The sequence below is a fragment of the Anopheles maculipalpis genome, chromosome 2RL, assembly GCF_943734695.1.
Source record: "Anopheles maculipalpis chromosome 2RL, idAnoMacuDA_375_x, whole genome shotgun sequence".
In the NCBI taxonomy this organism is placed as follows: Eukaryota; Metazoa; Arthropoda; class Insecta; order Diptera; family Culicidae; genus Anopheles; species Anopheles maculipalpis.
This window is the reverse complement of record NC_064871.1, coordinates 85,560,896-85,576,079: the sequence shown is the minus strand read 5'-3', so window position 1 is coordinate 85,576,079 and position 15,184 is coordinate 85,560,896. Positions and strand designations below refer to the sequence as shown.

Here is a 15,184-nt window from a genome sequence, read left to right as displayed (position 1 = left end):
TTGGACGTCTGTAGTCGTTGTCATAGTCGACGTCTGTCTACATGCTCAAGGTGGCAGGGTTTTTTCGGGCGGAATGAAGAAGATAGAGACAAATAGATAATGTCACGCCGAGTCTAGCCGGGTTAATGGGTGTGCTGATGTTTGGTTATTGCAGCACCTTAACGAGGCTTTGGTTTGGTGGCGGTGAACTTGGTGACAGTACGCATTCCAAGAATTTGTCCAATGTTAGCACGGTTTGAAGTTTGGTTTGTTGTCTAGTCTTCAAACATTGGTAAGCAATGGTTGAAATTGATGGTATCATGGCGTACAGCATCTAATTCCAACCCATATTACCCACAAGTATAGTGCTGCTGGGTTACATGTTGCGTCTAATTTTAGTCTTAGACTTTATCTCTAACCGCCTTTTATGGCCGAAGTTGTACGATAGAGCTCCAACCAAGACCGACCAAGAGTTCCTAGCTGATAAACACATTGAATGTCCTTTTCCCATGCACAGGGGCTTGACGCAATTGACCAAAGTTTGTGTAATATAGAGTTCGATGCTTAGGATATTTCATGTCCGACATTTTGAGCACGATTTTGGGCGTTAACATCAGAAAAAGTTGGAAAAGGAGCAGGACCATAGAAATCTGATTCGATATTAAAGTATGTAAACGACTGCAAGGATAATTGGTGTTGTATGTACAATCAGCTAGCTGTTCCAAGATCCGGTAACAACGGTAGCATCTCCTCCAACTACAGTAAACATTTTCCTATCTAAAAATTCATAAACGTTTTCACGGAATCTGCCAATTTACGCTGGATGTATCGCCCTTTACCCTGTATAGACTTTGTTATTGACAGCTCTTCTGGCAAAATTCTTCTAAATCCGAATTCTCGAAAACAATCCCGTTCTTCAAACTACCTGAGAGAAAAAAGAGAGCAAAGATTACGTGATTACTGTTGGGTTGAATAAAGTCCCTAAAGTTGGCAAATTATACCGTCGCCTTAACCAACTCAAGTACTCAATAATGATCAATTACACCAAGTGTCACTCGTAAGCTTTAAGCGCGCACTCCATTCAAGCTTAAAACTCACTCCAACCCGACTGCAAAACCCGCCACGAAATGAACCCCGTTTTAACCCGTTCCGTTTACACAACGGTGTTGCCCAGCGCCGCTAGAAAGAAAGTTGTCATCCATCACCGATTATTCATGCAGTTACGCCTTTTTATGCGCGACTCATGGCCTCAAAGTGAGTCCACCACCCGGAGGACACTCGGAGATTAAGCTGGCAATGTGCAAAAGTGGTGGTTCCGAAGATTCTCCCCCATTACTGCTCGTATGGGCGGAAAATAGCTCCGAAAAAGCGAATGCAGTGCTCAGTTGAGTGGAAAATGCAGTTCCGACCCCGACCAGCGCCCGAAAGGGTATAAAGTTAATTTTGTGTGTGTGTGTGTTTTTTGTCGGTTCTTTGCTGCTTGCACATCTTCCTACCGGTGGACGACACGGCCATAGTTTCCGATGGGTTTTGCGGCGCGAAAAACTCCGTCACCGGAATGAAATTTGTTGAGCAAGCGAAAATTCTGCCGGCACTGTGGGGTTTCTTCTAGCGCTAAGAATTCCATCGACACGACACTGCTGTGTGTGTGTGTGTGCTGTAGAGAGTGCAGCTTTTTTTTTTTATTCTTCTTCTGCCCTTGCACTAACTCACAGTGGATGTGTTGCCGATCCGAGGCGACAGTCCCAGTACGTTCTGCCAGCGCGTTCCATTCCGAGCTCTCCCTGTCACATTAAGCTCGAGTGACAAGCCATTATTATTATGCTCTCGACTTTCATTTGCACGGTTTTTCTTCCTGTCCTGAATAGGAAAATCTAAACCCGTGTGGTTCGGAATCGTGCTTTTTTCTCTGGTCATGAATTCTACACTGCAACTGGTTCCTTCCAATACCAGCACTTTGACACCTTACCACTGATGTCCAGAGCTTTAGAGCGATCGGGAGAAAGAGCGAGTGAGTGAGTGACCTGCCAATGGACGACACACGACATGACTTCCGCCGCGGTCCATTTCATTCCCAAACGAAGCAGAATAGATCCAACAGAGCTCCTCTCAACCAAAAAAAAGCAGCCACCAAAAGCAGGACGACAAGAAACAGCATGTGTGTGGTTGGGACCTTTCATGTCACTCTCGGTACTGCGAAACCCCGAACGGCTTGTGTCTGTAGCCAGTGTCCCGTTCATTACAAACGATGTGATAATAAACGACTACTGCACCGAATACTGGGCCTGGGTTGTCCGTCTCCAGGGACACATCACCACACGACCAGCAAAACTGTTTCTCCGTTTCGGAACGGCCCCAAAACGAATGCCGGTGCACACATAAATAACGCGTCCCTCTAAAACCCCGCCAATGCGGCGATATTCGGTGTCACTGCAGAGCATCCTTTGCATGCTGAGCGCTACAACCTCCTTTTTTTTTTTTTTTTTTGGAGCAAGTCCTCATGCAAAAAACCTCTCGTCGAATAGATGTTTGTACGTTTGCCGAGGTGACAATGACAAAAGAAAACGCCTTTTAATGTTTCTTTTCTAGCGTCGCGTTCGTTCTGCAATGCAATTTGCTTTGGTAAACACGGTGTCGAAGTGGTTGTGTACAATACACGGACACTCATTTAGGGTTTGGGGCTTGGTGTTGACATCACCAGATTTTCGGTCTTTAAAACGAATGTATGGACGAGACTGACTGGGGCCATATTGCCAAAGCCAAGGTGCTCAAAAGATCTGGCTTCAAGATCCGATTATGGCACACGTTTTGTGTGTGAAGTCTTTCATTCATTCGTTTTGGAATATCTTGCAAGGAAAGCTTGCCGCAAAAGGACCAAAACGAGCGCAAGGTTTCCCACGTATAATTAGCATAACAAAATTGATTAAGTTTCTTGGCACACACCGATGGGAGCAATCGAATAATGTCCCTATTTTCACCGAGACCTTTCATCCGGAGTGTGCATCTGCGGCAGGTCGGATGAGTAATTAGAGCCTTGCGGAAGCGTCTTGGTTGTTTCCGAGCGCTTGTTGGTCTAAGATCTCCAATCAACCGACGGTTGTGGTTGATATTTTGATCACAAATCACAAAGACTTTGCAATCTTCTTCATCCCTCACCGTCGGAGGAGTGGAACTTCTGAGGGACGAGTGGGCTATAAATTTCATTTCTAGTTGGTTGCTATAATTACTGGGCCAATACTAACGAGAAGAACGAGGTTTCCGAGCGTAGACGGTGGATGGATAATTTTATCAGTAAACTTATTTGCAGATCAGCTTGAGCGAAACACGGAAACACAAACGTTTGAAGATGTTTAAACAAACAGACCTTTGAATAAGTTATTAAAGGTAACCGGCAGTCAAGGCTTCAGGCACTGAGGGCAAATAAGATACTCTTTTTAAGCTTCTCCAGCTTCAAACATCTTAAAGAGGGCACATAAGCGTTCTTGGATGTTACTGAGTTCGTGTACCTTGTGCTCAAGAGTTGTGTCTTTAACTCCACTGTATGGAAAACTTACATCGGCGTTCCACGACCGACCGGGCGTCATGTAAATTTTTCATTCAAGCCCAAAAAATAAAAACGATTGCCAGCATCACGTATGTAGTACCTTCCCTTGCCGAAACCTCAACCAGACGACTTGCGAAACCCTTTCGCCTTTCGCCAAGTTTTTCTGAAGATCCTCTCCAGGAGGAAGGCGAAATTTAACTCCACACCGACAGTTGGCGTCCACCATCGCATCTCGATGCTCGACCGGTAAACGAAGCACTTTCATTTGTATTCTAATCAACAATTTACGGATGAGAGCTGAACGAGCGACCGTGCACAAGCACGGAACCAATGGCGGAACCACCGTAGATTGCTGTTTGCGCCAAACCCGGACCTCTGCCTTCCTCTGAAGCAGAAGAAAATTCCTTTTTCCAAATGGTTTGCGAATTTGTGTGGACTTTATGGTGTGCACTGTTCACCTTTCCGCTGTAGCGTTCGTTGCGCTACGCGTCACAATCAGCATCTCGGCAGACCTCCAAAGATAATCCAAAGCCGGCCATCCAAAGAAACCGGCCCCATTCCTCTGTGTGAGCCGTGAAAGGAAAAAGATGAACCCGGTGTGTGTGTGTGTGTGTGTGTGTAGCTTCAATATTTGATGAAGGCAAGGAAAATGCTACCACGTAACCGCCCACCCGTGGCCAAACCGAACCAAAAACCTGGCTTGTTTCGCAGAAAAACGGTAGCGGGAGATGTAGGATCGTGTTAGGATGCTTCCTTTCTTATTTATTTGTTTACCGAGTTTATGTTTCCCGAATGAGCCTAGGATGACGAGCAGTGTGTGTGTGTGTGTGTGTGTGTCGCGGAGAGCAGAGTACGTTTTGTTGTTGAATTGCGGATGGTTTCGATGCTATTTCCGGCCTCGATCTTACCATTTTAGTTGACCGTGTGGACGAAGTCGAGAAGTCCGTCGGTGAGATTCTGCTTCGCTTCTGGTCAGTTGTGGTACGCTTTAGTTTGATGAATATTTGATACGAAATCGATATTACGTACGCTTTTTCTCTAGAGCTGAAACAAGAACAACAAAAACGCAATGCCCCTGTCAGTTGGTGGTTGGTCAGGCCATGATTTTAGCACAATTTCTCCCTGGGTGATAGTTTCGTTGTATCTTTCCCGTACCTATTTTGGGCTAACCATTGACGGAACGTCTTGTTGAATTACTACTATCCATACTTGACCAAGGGAAACCAACAACTAGTGGGGTAAAACACACACAAGCAAAGCTGCGAGGTATGCTTCTTATAATTGGAAGGTGTTTCGACCGGAAACGTGCTGACTGTGGGATATTTCATCTGTAAAAGGGATTCGGTTGCTCTTTGTGGTTGAAGTTGATTTGCTGCTGTTTTACTATCTACTAGAACGTTTTAGTGGAACGCATTTTACTAAATTGCATTTTGTCTTGATTTCGTTACAGGTTTGTACCGTCTAGATGATTTGAATATACAAGAGTTTGTTTATTACGTTGTGCTGCCAAAATGTTATCCACATTTGTGCTAAAGAGCAAGTGAAAGTCGTGAGTAGAATAAAATAAGTGTTATGAAGTCCCATGAAAGGAAATACTTTACTGGAATTTTGCAATTTCTTTTACAAATAAAATTATTTTTTCAATTGCCCCTTGAGTAAGGCTTGCAAATTATAGCTTAAGCTATAATTTTATCCTTCTAAATCGTTATTGATTTGTAATAACATCGTTTGAAGGATTTTTCTAAGAATCAAATTTTCAGTTTTAGATTCATATTAATTAACACTTGTGACCGATCCCGAACAGCAACAAATGCAGATTGCATACTTTTGATCAATAGATCCTAAAATTATCCTCTTGATATACAAAGTGGTTCGAGAGACCTGATAAGACACTTTCAATTTTCGATAACTAGGAAACAACTTCAAAATGTGGCTTAAAAAACCATAAGCAACGACAAATAATAAACAAAATACATTTCCTATCGATTTGCTTCGAAGGACAAACAAACCTTTAAATGGTCTCCGGCAATGTCCCCGGCACGTTAAAGAGCGCCTAGGAATTCTCACATGAACTCCATTTCGCTGCAGCCAACTTCCCATAACTTCTGGATAATTTAACTCCATAAATCCGTAAACCCACCAACCTATCGAATCAATTCCTGCCCTTCCCGTTCGGGACAGCCCTCCCTTAAAGCAAACAATCTTGCTTTACGCTTTAAAAAATGTATATGTGTACAAACACAACCTCCAGCGATGGGGAAGAAATTTCCTTTTTTTTATGACATATTTGCCTCAATAAAACTGGGTAAAAAAATGTCACACGGGACACCAGACACGATCGATCCTGGAAGGGGAAATGAAGGGCCGAAGTGGTGGCAGTATTTTATGACCACCAAACCGACTTTGGTTGGCCGTACCGAGGACTTATAGCCCCGTCTATTAACAATCAATAAATATATATTTTCCTTTTCCTCGGGAAAAAAGAAAACGAAAAACACTTTCTTCTTGTCCGATAGGAAAGGGAAAGAGCTCGGCGCGATATGGTTTGTTAAGGGATTTCTGTCGCGTTTTTTTCTTCCCGCTTTTAGTGGTTTTCGGTTGATCTGTCCTGGATCAGAATGGCTCGCACTCCAAAACCCATCGCGGACACGCTTGCCCGGACTATATAACTCATAAAATTTACTTATTTATTACTGTGTCCTTTGCGCGACGCATCAGTCCTGCTCCCTTTTAGTGTGCGGCTTTATGACACAAAACCTTGGTCAAGATGGGTGAACAAGGGTGGAGGGGAAAGTTTCCACGACACGCACGAGCGTCTAGAGAGATAAACCATACACTGTTTAGTTCGCTACATAAACTTCTTTCCTTAATGTGTGTAGCCTAGCGCATCGAACGCACACTGTCTATCGGTTGTCTATTGCTTCAAGGGCAGGTTAGTTTACTGTACGTTAGTGAAGGAGGTTTTTTTTGCTTTCTTTCTTTATATATACCAACATTAGGCAGGGTACTTAATAGTGGTATACTTTACTGCTCTTGGGTCCGCCCCAAGCATTGTAGTACTTTGAAGCAAACTGCGACGAACATAACCTCAGTTACGGTTTTTGCATAGAGACAAGTGGTTAGAATAAGGGGTTCGCTAGCTCTCAATATTTTTATTACGCTCGCACGAAACGTTCACATAAATCAACGACATTCTTCGTCAGCCATACAAAACTATAATAAATATCCTGACGATGGAAGGTTGTGGTTGCGATGAAAATAGATCTGCGATGAAATGAAAGACTTTTTTTGTTTATTTTACTTTTTATTTTCTCTTCCCCCATCAACCAGCTGGCTGTGTTTGTGAGGCAGTTGTAGAAATCAAATAGAAGTTATGGATTGATTGAGTTATTGCTTTGAATCAAATTCACAATATTGGACGCCTAAATGTAGGCAACTTGCTCTTTTTTCGCATTTTAAAACAAATGGTTTCATTTTGCAAAATGTCTTTTGTATCTTTAATGTAAGAAATATATTTTCTTTTAAGTTTCTTTCTTAATTTCTAAATACATTGCACTTTGAACTGCTTTTAAGTGAAAACATTATTTATTTTTAAATTAAAAAAACCTTCTTTAGGTTTGGGAAAGGTTTCGAAAAAGCACTTCGTAGCACCATAAGTAATTTTCAACGCAATTTTCCTTTTCCCAAAGAACTGAGCTTGACACTAGGTTGATAAAAAGAAATTCGAGCTTCTTCGTCCAACATGAAAAATATGTGGATATGGGATATGACTTTCCCATTAGACGAATTAAATCTTAGTATTTTCCTTGGCTCTTGTAAGCATATGAAGCATGGTTATCGGCGCCTGAATGTAGGCAAACATACTTTACAATCTTTTCGTAACAAAGAGAAAATAATCGTACATACTTTTTTCCTCAACACTACTTATATTTTCCGCCATTTTTTTTGCTCCTAATGAACTTGATCATGAGGCGCGTAATCGAAAAATGTAAACTTATTCGTCCAATTTCTCTGCAACACGCTAAAAGCACCTTGGTACAAGATGCACCTTCACTCAAACAGCGCTCACGTTCAACTTAACGATCATTTTGATGGGATTTTGGTTCGACTTTCGCTGCAACCTGCAAAGTAGTGCTGCTTTAGTCGGCCAAGTTTTGCAGCTCTTTTGTAGTGTACACAAATTTAAAAATTTTCCTATATCGCATCTTGGCCAGACTTGCCCCCCCAAAAAAACAGAATGCTTCATGCAATAAAACCGCTCCTGGTGCTTGAATTAAGCAAAAAAAAAAAGACGACGAGCAAGGCTCAAAAGCCACCGAACCCATCAAGGAAGTTTGGCATCCAAAATGGCAAGAAAGCGATATTGAATAATATCTATTCATATGCGGGCACTTTTTTGTAGTTTTTCTTTCATTCCGATCGCCGGTTTTTACGAGCATCGAGTTATTCTATTTCGGTTTTTTGTTGCTTTCTTTCTTCCGGATACTTTTTCCCAACATCGGGTGTTCTCCGTTAGCCAGTTTGGGCTATCCGTTTTTGCTCGAAACTTCCGGCTTCTTTGGCATCGTTCCGATTGGATGACTCTGTTCTTTGGCAACACACACACACACACACACAGAGCGTCAAGAATGTGTTGTGCTCGAAAAACTGGTCGTCGAGATGGTCGTCGGTTGCATCGTCATTTTTAGGTTTCTTTTTTGTGTATTTCAACTTAACGAACAGTAAGAAAAGGAAGCTTTTTTTTGCCTCCGATGCTGAAAAATGTGGTCGCACTGTTAGAGAAAATGTTGGCTGACTTCAAAAGATCGTTTCGTCCGGCGACGGCATCAAGCAGCAAGACCGGCAGGCACAAAAAGTAAACCGGGGGGAAGTGGAAATCGATTTTACTTCATCTACACAGTCCTTTGCTTGTGACAAAAACGGTTGGAAGTGCAACAAGAGCAGTAGAAAAAAAAAGCGAGGCACACATCCTACGGATCTTGCAGCAAGAAAGAACACAGCAGTACAGCGGAGTTTTCCCGGAAGAAAAACATTATGTCAGCTTTTACTCTAAACATTGCACCAGCCGTGGCCGCACTACATCTTCACCTACACCCGTTGGCTTTCTTCTTAAGCGCCATTATGCCGGTACAATGAGTTTTTTTTTTTTTTGCACAACGCCATGAAACCGTCGTCGGATGCAACATTACGAGCGCGCGAGAGCGTTCAGGAGTTGGCCCTCGAGGGGGTGTCCTTCCGGTTGTCGGTGCTGCTGCTTGAATGGGTGAGATATCACACGCAAAAATGCAGTTTAATTTTATTGTCATAAACCACATTCACATCTTTGCATACGGTTGCGCTAGTTGCACCTCGGGTGAAAGCGTTTCTGATCGACACCCGGGCGAAGGAAAAATGGAAGCAAGCCCTCGAACGACACCACCGAAGACGATTCATACGCTAACATTTCGCTTTATCGCAACGTGACCACGATTTGGGGAACTTCCGCAGCGGCAACGTTTTCTTCGAGGTGTCGTTTTGCTGTAATTTGTTGCTTGTTCGTCGTTGTGTCATATCCCAAAAAAAACCCGCCCACGATGAAATGGTGTTCTTGCGAGATGCAATAACCATGTGTCAGACGTGAAATGTCGTTCTGTTCTACATGGCCCGAAGGCGACCTCTTCAAACAACGAGCGCGAGTGTGTGTGTGTTCTGGGAGATTTTTTACACATTTTACACAACCCTTACATGGCGTATCGGTACGTGAAATATGACAGTACCAAACATCCGGTCTCTGCATCCGAGATGGTATAACTGCTCGAAAAATTTATGCACTCGAAAGCTTGGCGGTACACTTTATTAGCTATATAACCGTGAAATTATTTGCTTCCATGGAAACAAGTGATTTTACTGGAAGGAGAATGTTCGGTTCGTTGTCATTTGCTTTTGCTTGAGTAGTTTAAGTTATGCGGGAAAAACTATGGTAGAGTATCAGACAAAATTTGTATCAATTTTCATATTGTCGTCGTCGTCCACATTGACGCTTGTCAACGTTTATGCTCAATAACTAGGAATGTACGTAGGCAATATGGCAATTATACGGGATAAATGTGTATTTTTATTAGTCGTCAACGTTTGGCAACCTAAATTTCGCTTTGCGTTTCCAATTTTATCAAAATATTTGTACTCAGTCTAGTCAGGTAGGCAACAAATTTGTAAAGCCACAAACTCTTCGTCTTCATTAATTCTACGAATTGCATACATTCAGGCGAACAGCATTTTAAAATTCAGAGCAGCACAGATGACCATTTAGTAACTGTTTTTTGAAACTTAATTTATCTTTACAATGTTCAAAGATTTGATGAGATTTTACACAGTACTAATTGGAACTATTAACATACGAACATAAAATTTTCTTGATAGTTCATTTTACGATTGTAATTTTTTTACAGTAATTGGAATCAATTTCTTTTATTTTTCTATTCGAATGCTTCAACGTGATGCTGCTTTTACTTCACGGAGTGGTGCACTTACATATAACAATTCATATTTTGTCCTACATTTCAGTCAAAATTTCGAGGAAAAATGCACCGAAATTAAAACCCCATTTAGCTTCCGGTTTATCTTACCGGTTCCAATAAAGCAAACACCGTCAGGCTAGTGACAATGGTCATCAGTTTTTTTTTACGTTGGTACGCTTCAATGGACGAATTGAACAAAACCAAGCCGAGAAACAAAACGAACTTTGAATTGGGTTTGAATACAAATGAAAATCCCCATTCATTGCAATGTACCTCAACGGAATAGGACAGAATACACCAACGGAGGTTGTACGTAGAAACGGTGATTCAGGGAAAATTCCCCATCACACCATGAAAGCCTTTACAAGACACATTTCCACCATTTCGGACCGAATGGTCCAGGTGAAAATCGGCACACAAAAACCCCGCAGAGAGACGCCCAGCTTATGGCGAGTGTTCTATGCAGAGTCTTTGCGATAGGGAAGTTAATTTAAATTCATGGCAAAACACATCCACTCACACAGGCATTGAGAAGTTTCTTCAGCGAAAGGTGCCCTACGAAGCGAGCTATCTCACCCTAAAAAAAAGTGCTGGAAACTGAAACTATCTGACGTGACAAACGAGTGTCCTCCCATCGGCTGGCGTTGTTGATAGAAACAACACACAAATTAAAATCGCTTACATCCTTTGGCGTTCGTTGGGTTTGCTTCTTCCCTGCCAGCAAAGCAGTATTACAGATCGTCGCAGGACAAAAGCACACGACAAGTCGTTTGTCAAATTATCAATATGTGCACCAGCCGTGTTTCGTTCGTTCGATCCATACTTATCCGCCGGATCGATTTGCATTTTCGATTACTTTTTCCATTGCCAGTGGCCAAACCTATCATTAATCAAAATTAGCTTTCCAAACCGTGTTAAAGTTCACCCTAGGATGAAGATTTTTGTACGAAAATGTTAAATGTTGTCCAGCCGGTCGGAGTTTGAAGTTTTTTTTTTCGTTACTGTACTGAAGTTGCGTTGCGACAACGAACGAGCAACATAATTTGTTTCGTGCTGTGAATTTGACAGCTATGCTCGTTGGCGAGGGCAGGACTCGATGCTAGGGATTTTTGCTATTACACAATCGAAAGTGATTAGCCATCGACACGAGCTAATGAATTGTCCGGAACGATTTTCCATTTTGCGAAGTTTTTTTTTTTTCCTCGAACCGAAATCCATCTAAGCTTGTGTCGGTACATGATTTGATGATTATTTGACTCCGTCGAAGTACTTTTCGTGAGGTCTTTTTTGCTTGGTAAGTGGGAGAAAACTAGACAAGGAGGGGGAAAAAGAAATGCAAAGTAATTTTCCTTTGCAGCCGTGAAAGACATCACCTTGCTGCCTAATTTTATGCCTCCTGACTGGCTGTGCAGATGAAACAAATGAAGAAAAATGGCACAAAAACAGAAGAATCTAATTACTTCAGCCTTACTTCCTTGTCGTAAGCATTAACGATGCGAGGTTGATTTGGCTGTACTGTACACCACCGGTACAGGCCACTTGGGCCTATTGGCTCTACGGTTCTGGTCGGATGGTAAGGTAGAACATTTACATTACTTATGCAAATTAATTGTTATCAAACTGTTACCACCACAGCAAAGTTGCTTTTAAGGGCTGGTGTTTTTCCGCTTCCCATATTTGGAAAGTCGTCCTTTAGTCATCTAAAGCAAGAACAAAGAACAACCACTCAAAGCTAGCAAGCATTTTGTTAGTGAAAACGAACTTCAACACGTCGCAAATGAGTCACGGCTACCAGCTTACCCTGCACCCCATATGCATGCGCTTTAAACTCTAACGACACGTCAGCTCCTCGGTTAGTGACACTCTCAGCAGTCGTTATCGGATAGCGAAATGATGCAGTCGCTGACTGCTGACAAAGTACCCCCATCGGTCGCATCGATCTCCAATCTGGTGCGGCCCATTTTGTGCCCCACTCGCTGGCTGGAAATGGAAAAATGGATCGTAACATCGTTACCGTTAAGGAGCCGCCCGCGTGTGGCGATCGGTTTTCGTTCCAAACGCTTCGGTCGGGCATGTATCGCCTAGCGTTTCGTGAAATCTTCCAGCCAGCCCACACACACAACAACCTGATAGCTTGGTTTGATTTCGCGCTTTCTACGATAACAATAATTCACTTTGGATGTGTCCTTCCTGTGCCGCTCCAATTCTGGAATGCGACTACAAGAGGAAGACACCGGCATCTTCGCGGTATCAGTTGGTTGCCTTTTGACGAAGGTTGTTTCCCAAAACCGTTTTTCCGACGATTATAGCGGAAACCGAAACCGCCCCCTCCTCCAGACATTTCCACCCCACACAGCCACAGGAGGGTTCGCGTTTTCTTCGATAGCGAAAAAACTAAAATAGAGCCTCCTGCGCAGATATCTCCCTTTTTCCCGTGCTTCGGTTCGGTCCCATGGGAAGGCGTGGGACAAAAGCAGGGGCGAAGGATGGTTTTCCACCTTTTTCCGCACGCAAGAAGATAAAATGTGTAACATAATCCTATTACTTATTGCCGTTGCGATAGCATATCGTTGCGTTGCTATTCTTCCGACTGGGCTTTCTGGGCTGAGTGGGCAATGTGGAAGAAAGTTGTCACGCTGCGTCGTCGGGTATGTCTATATAGGGCGCCCTCTCTGCCTTAACGAGCTCTCCGGCTTTGGCTCGTACAGTTTATTTTGTTCCGTAGCGTGGAAAGCGAAGAAGCGCACCACCTAAATCCATGGTATTCAATAAATTGTATTTAATATGTTTTTCCCTACTGTTGTGGGTCGCTTTTCATTTTCGGAAAACCGTACGCTTTGCTACCTTTTTCGGTGAAACGCACGTACCGCTTCGCATATGGCAATAGTGTGTTAAAGTGCGTTGATACCGCATCGTTCGTGCTTCTTTTCATCCGTTTGCAGTGTCTTTGCTCAAGGATGTGTAAGGCACCGAACGAATTCCTACACTCGAGGGGCTTCAAACGCGAGGCCATTTTTTTCTCGTGCTATTTTGTTTTGCCTCTGTTTAACCGCTACGAGTAAATTTATGTTTGCAGCAATTCAGGCGCTTCGGTCTCGAGTTTTGGATTGTTTTTTCTACTGTTTCTTGCTATCCGGGGTTCGATTTCTAACCCTGAGCACGCATGAAGAATCACACGGTGCGGGGAAATCCTAGAGCTTGTGAAGTATCGTTTTCCATTTCACCTTGGTCCGAGTGATGGTTGGATGAGTCAGACAGAGGAGAGAAGCTTTATGGAGGTAAAACGTGAAAAAGAGAGTCGGTTTTGTTTCATTTTTTTTTGGCTTCATGTGTAGTAATTTACGATTTCGTTCCCTCTTCTCGATGCCAGTCCCATACAGCAGCGAAACAATCTCCATGCCGTTTACATTTATTTCCACTAAGTCCATGAGGTTTATTTTTGTTTTCTACTTCGTTTCATCATCGATGTGTTGTGCTTTCGTGGTGTAATTTTTGCTATTGTTGCCAATCAACTTGCTCTTTTTGGTTTTAGTTTTACCTATTGTCCTTTATGCTAAACATTGTCCTCGAGTCGCAAAATAAAAACTTTATCGGATTTCGCGCGCAAAAGCTACACGAAACAAGGGCTGGGTTAACCATTACCCGCCCCCTTCGAGGGGCTAACGATGCCATCGAAATGGCATAATTAAATGTTTATAGTTTCTAATTACATCTGCATACATAGCGAGTAACGGTGCGCCAAGCACTAAGCGCAGTCCCATCAAATGTCACATGATCGTGCCCCGGGCTGAGAAGTGTTCAGGGTCTGGTGGCCACGGTTGGTAACGGTGCGTTTTATGGTCGGTATAATGAGGCACAGAATGATGGACATTAGTGAAACGTGTCACCGCAACGCGGGCCTGAAATGCAAAACGCGAAAAACCTCGGCTCGAATCCGAATCGGTGTGCGGGACGAGACCAATTTTACGCATCGTGTTACGATTTATGCACGTAATATTATGCGAAGCTTTGCTCTACGCCCGTTCATTAGTGTGGTTTGTTCTTAATAAAGCCATGCTTGATTATTTTTAAGGACATTTAAATTACTTTATTTATAAAAAAAAATACTTGAAAAAGAACCGATAATTGCATACCTTTAGGCGTTGGGTTTAAGGAACTTCTGAATAAACGTCGTTTGAAAAAAAAAGATGCTAAACGGTTTAGATTAAATGAATAAGCGGTAAATTATTTGATGCATTTAAGAAATATAAACTCTCTCGAATGCAACGCTCTCATCAGACATTTATTTGAAGCGTTTTTCGTCGAAATTATTCTTGTGACAGTCGTAAAAGAGTTGAAGAAACAACGAAAAAAAAAAACTTCATCACCACGAAATGTGCAAAAACTTTTCACTCAACCGATGGATTACCGAACTTTATCCTGCGCTCATGTCTTTTTTGTCAAACAAAAAGATTACATGCTACCGATTCCTTTTTTTTTTCCTGGTAAAAAGATCATCACGAGAATATCTCCACACTCCAAAACTCGAGGATCTAGAAATTCTGCCTGAATTAAATTCACATGTTTTTACTTTATTTTTCTTGCTCGTTTTTGTGGATTAATGTACTGAACTCGCTGCCACGCTAGAAGGATGAGTTTTGTAGCGGGGTGTGATACAACAAAAAAAGTTTCGTCCTTCTCAAATCCAAATCGCTTCAATCTCCTCTCGGTACGAGCTGAGCACCATCACTTTTTTTATGTCTGTCTGTGTGCTGCGTGTAAGCATCCCTGAAAGAGACCTTAATCTAAAGGTGCTACAGCGCCGTTGTTGATAAAGTTGTTTCGCCGGCACCAGGGCCCTCTCTTGGGAAGTAAACACATTACGAAACCCATGTATGTAGAGATGTTGTGAATGAGAGAGAGTTAATGAATTTTTAGCACCTGATAAATGATGTCAGGTGCAGAAAGATCCTGTTGAAAAAAGAACGAAAGATAAATAAAAGAAAGTACACGCCCATACACACATTTATTTGGCTACCTATATTTGCGTTAGGAAAAATGCGTTTTTCCCATCGTCAGGAGACATTCTTCATCGGTGTCCTGCACGGGGCGACACGTTGCCACACGCAAACAACGGGGTTAAAACCGCACACACAAGCACCCCGAACAACACGCCGAATGTACG

At 42.6% G+C, this 15,184-nt stretch overlaps 1 protein-coding gene across 1 annotated transcript in view; it reads left to right on the top strand.

Moving 5' to 3' along the window:
* Nucleotides 1-15,184, top strand: part of LOC126567842 (uncharacterized) — a 238,417-nt gene that overhangs the window by 173,418 nt on the left and 49,815 nt on the right. The window lies entirely within an intron of this gene.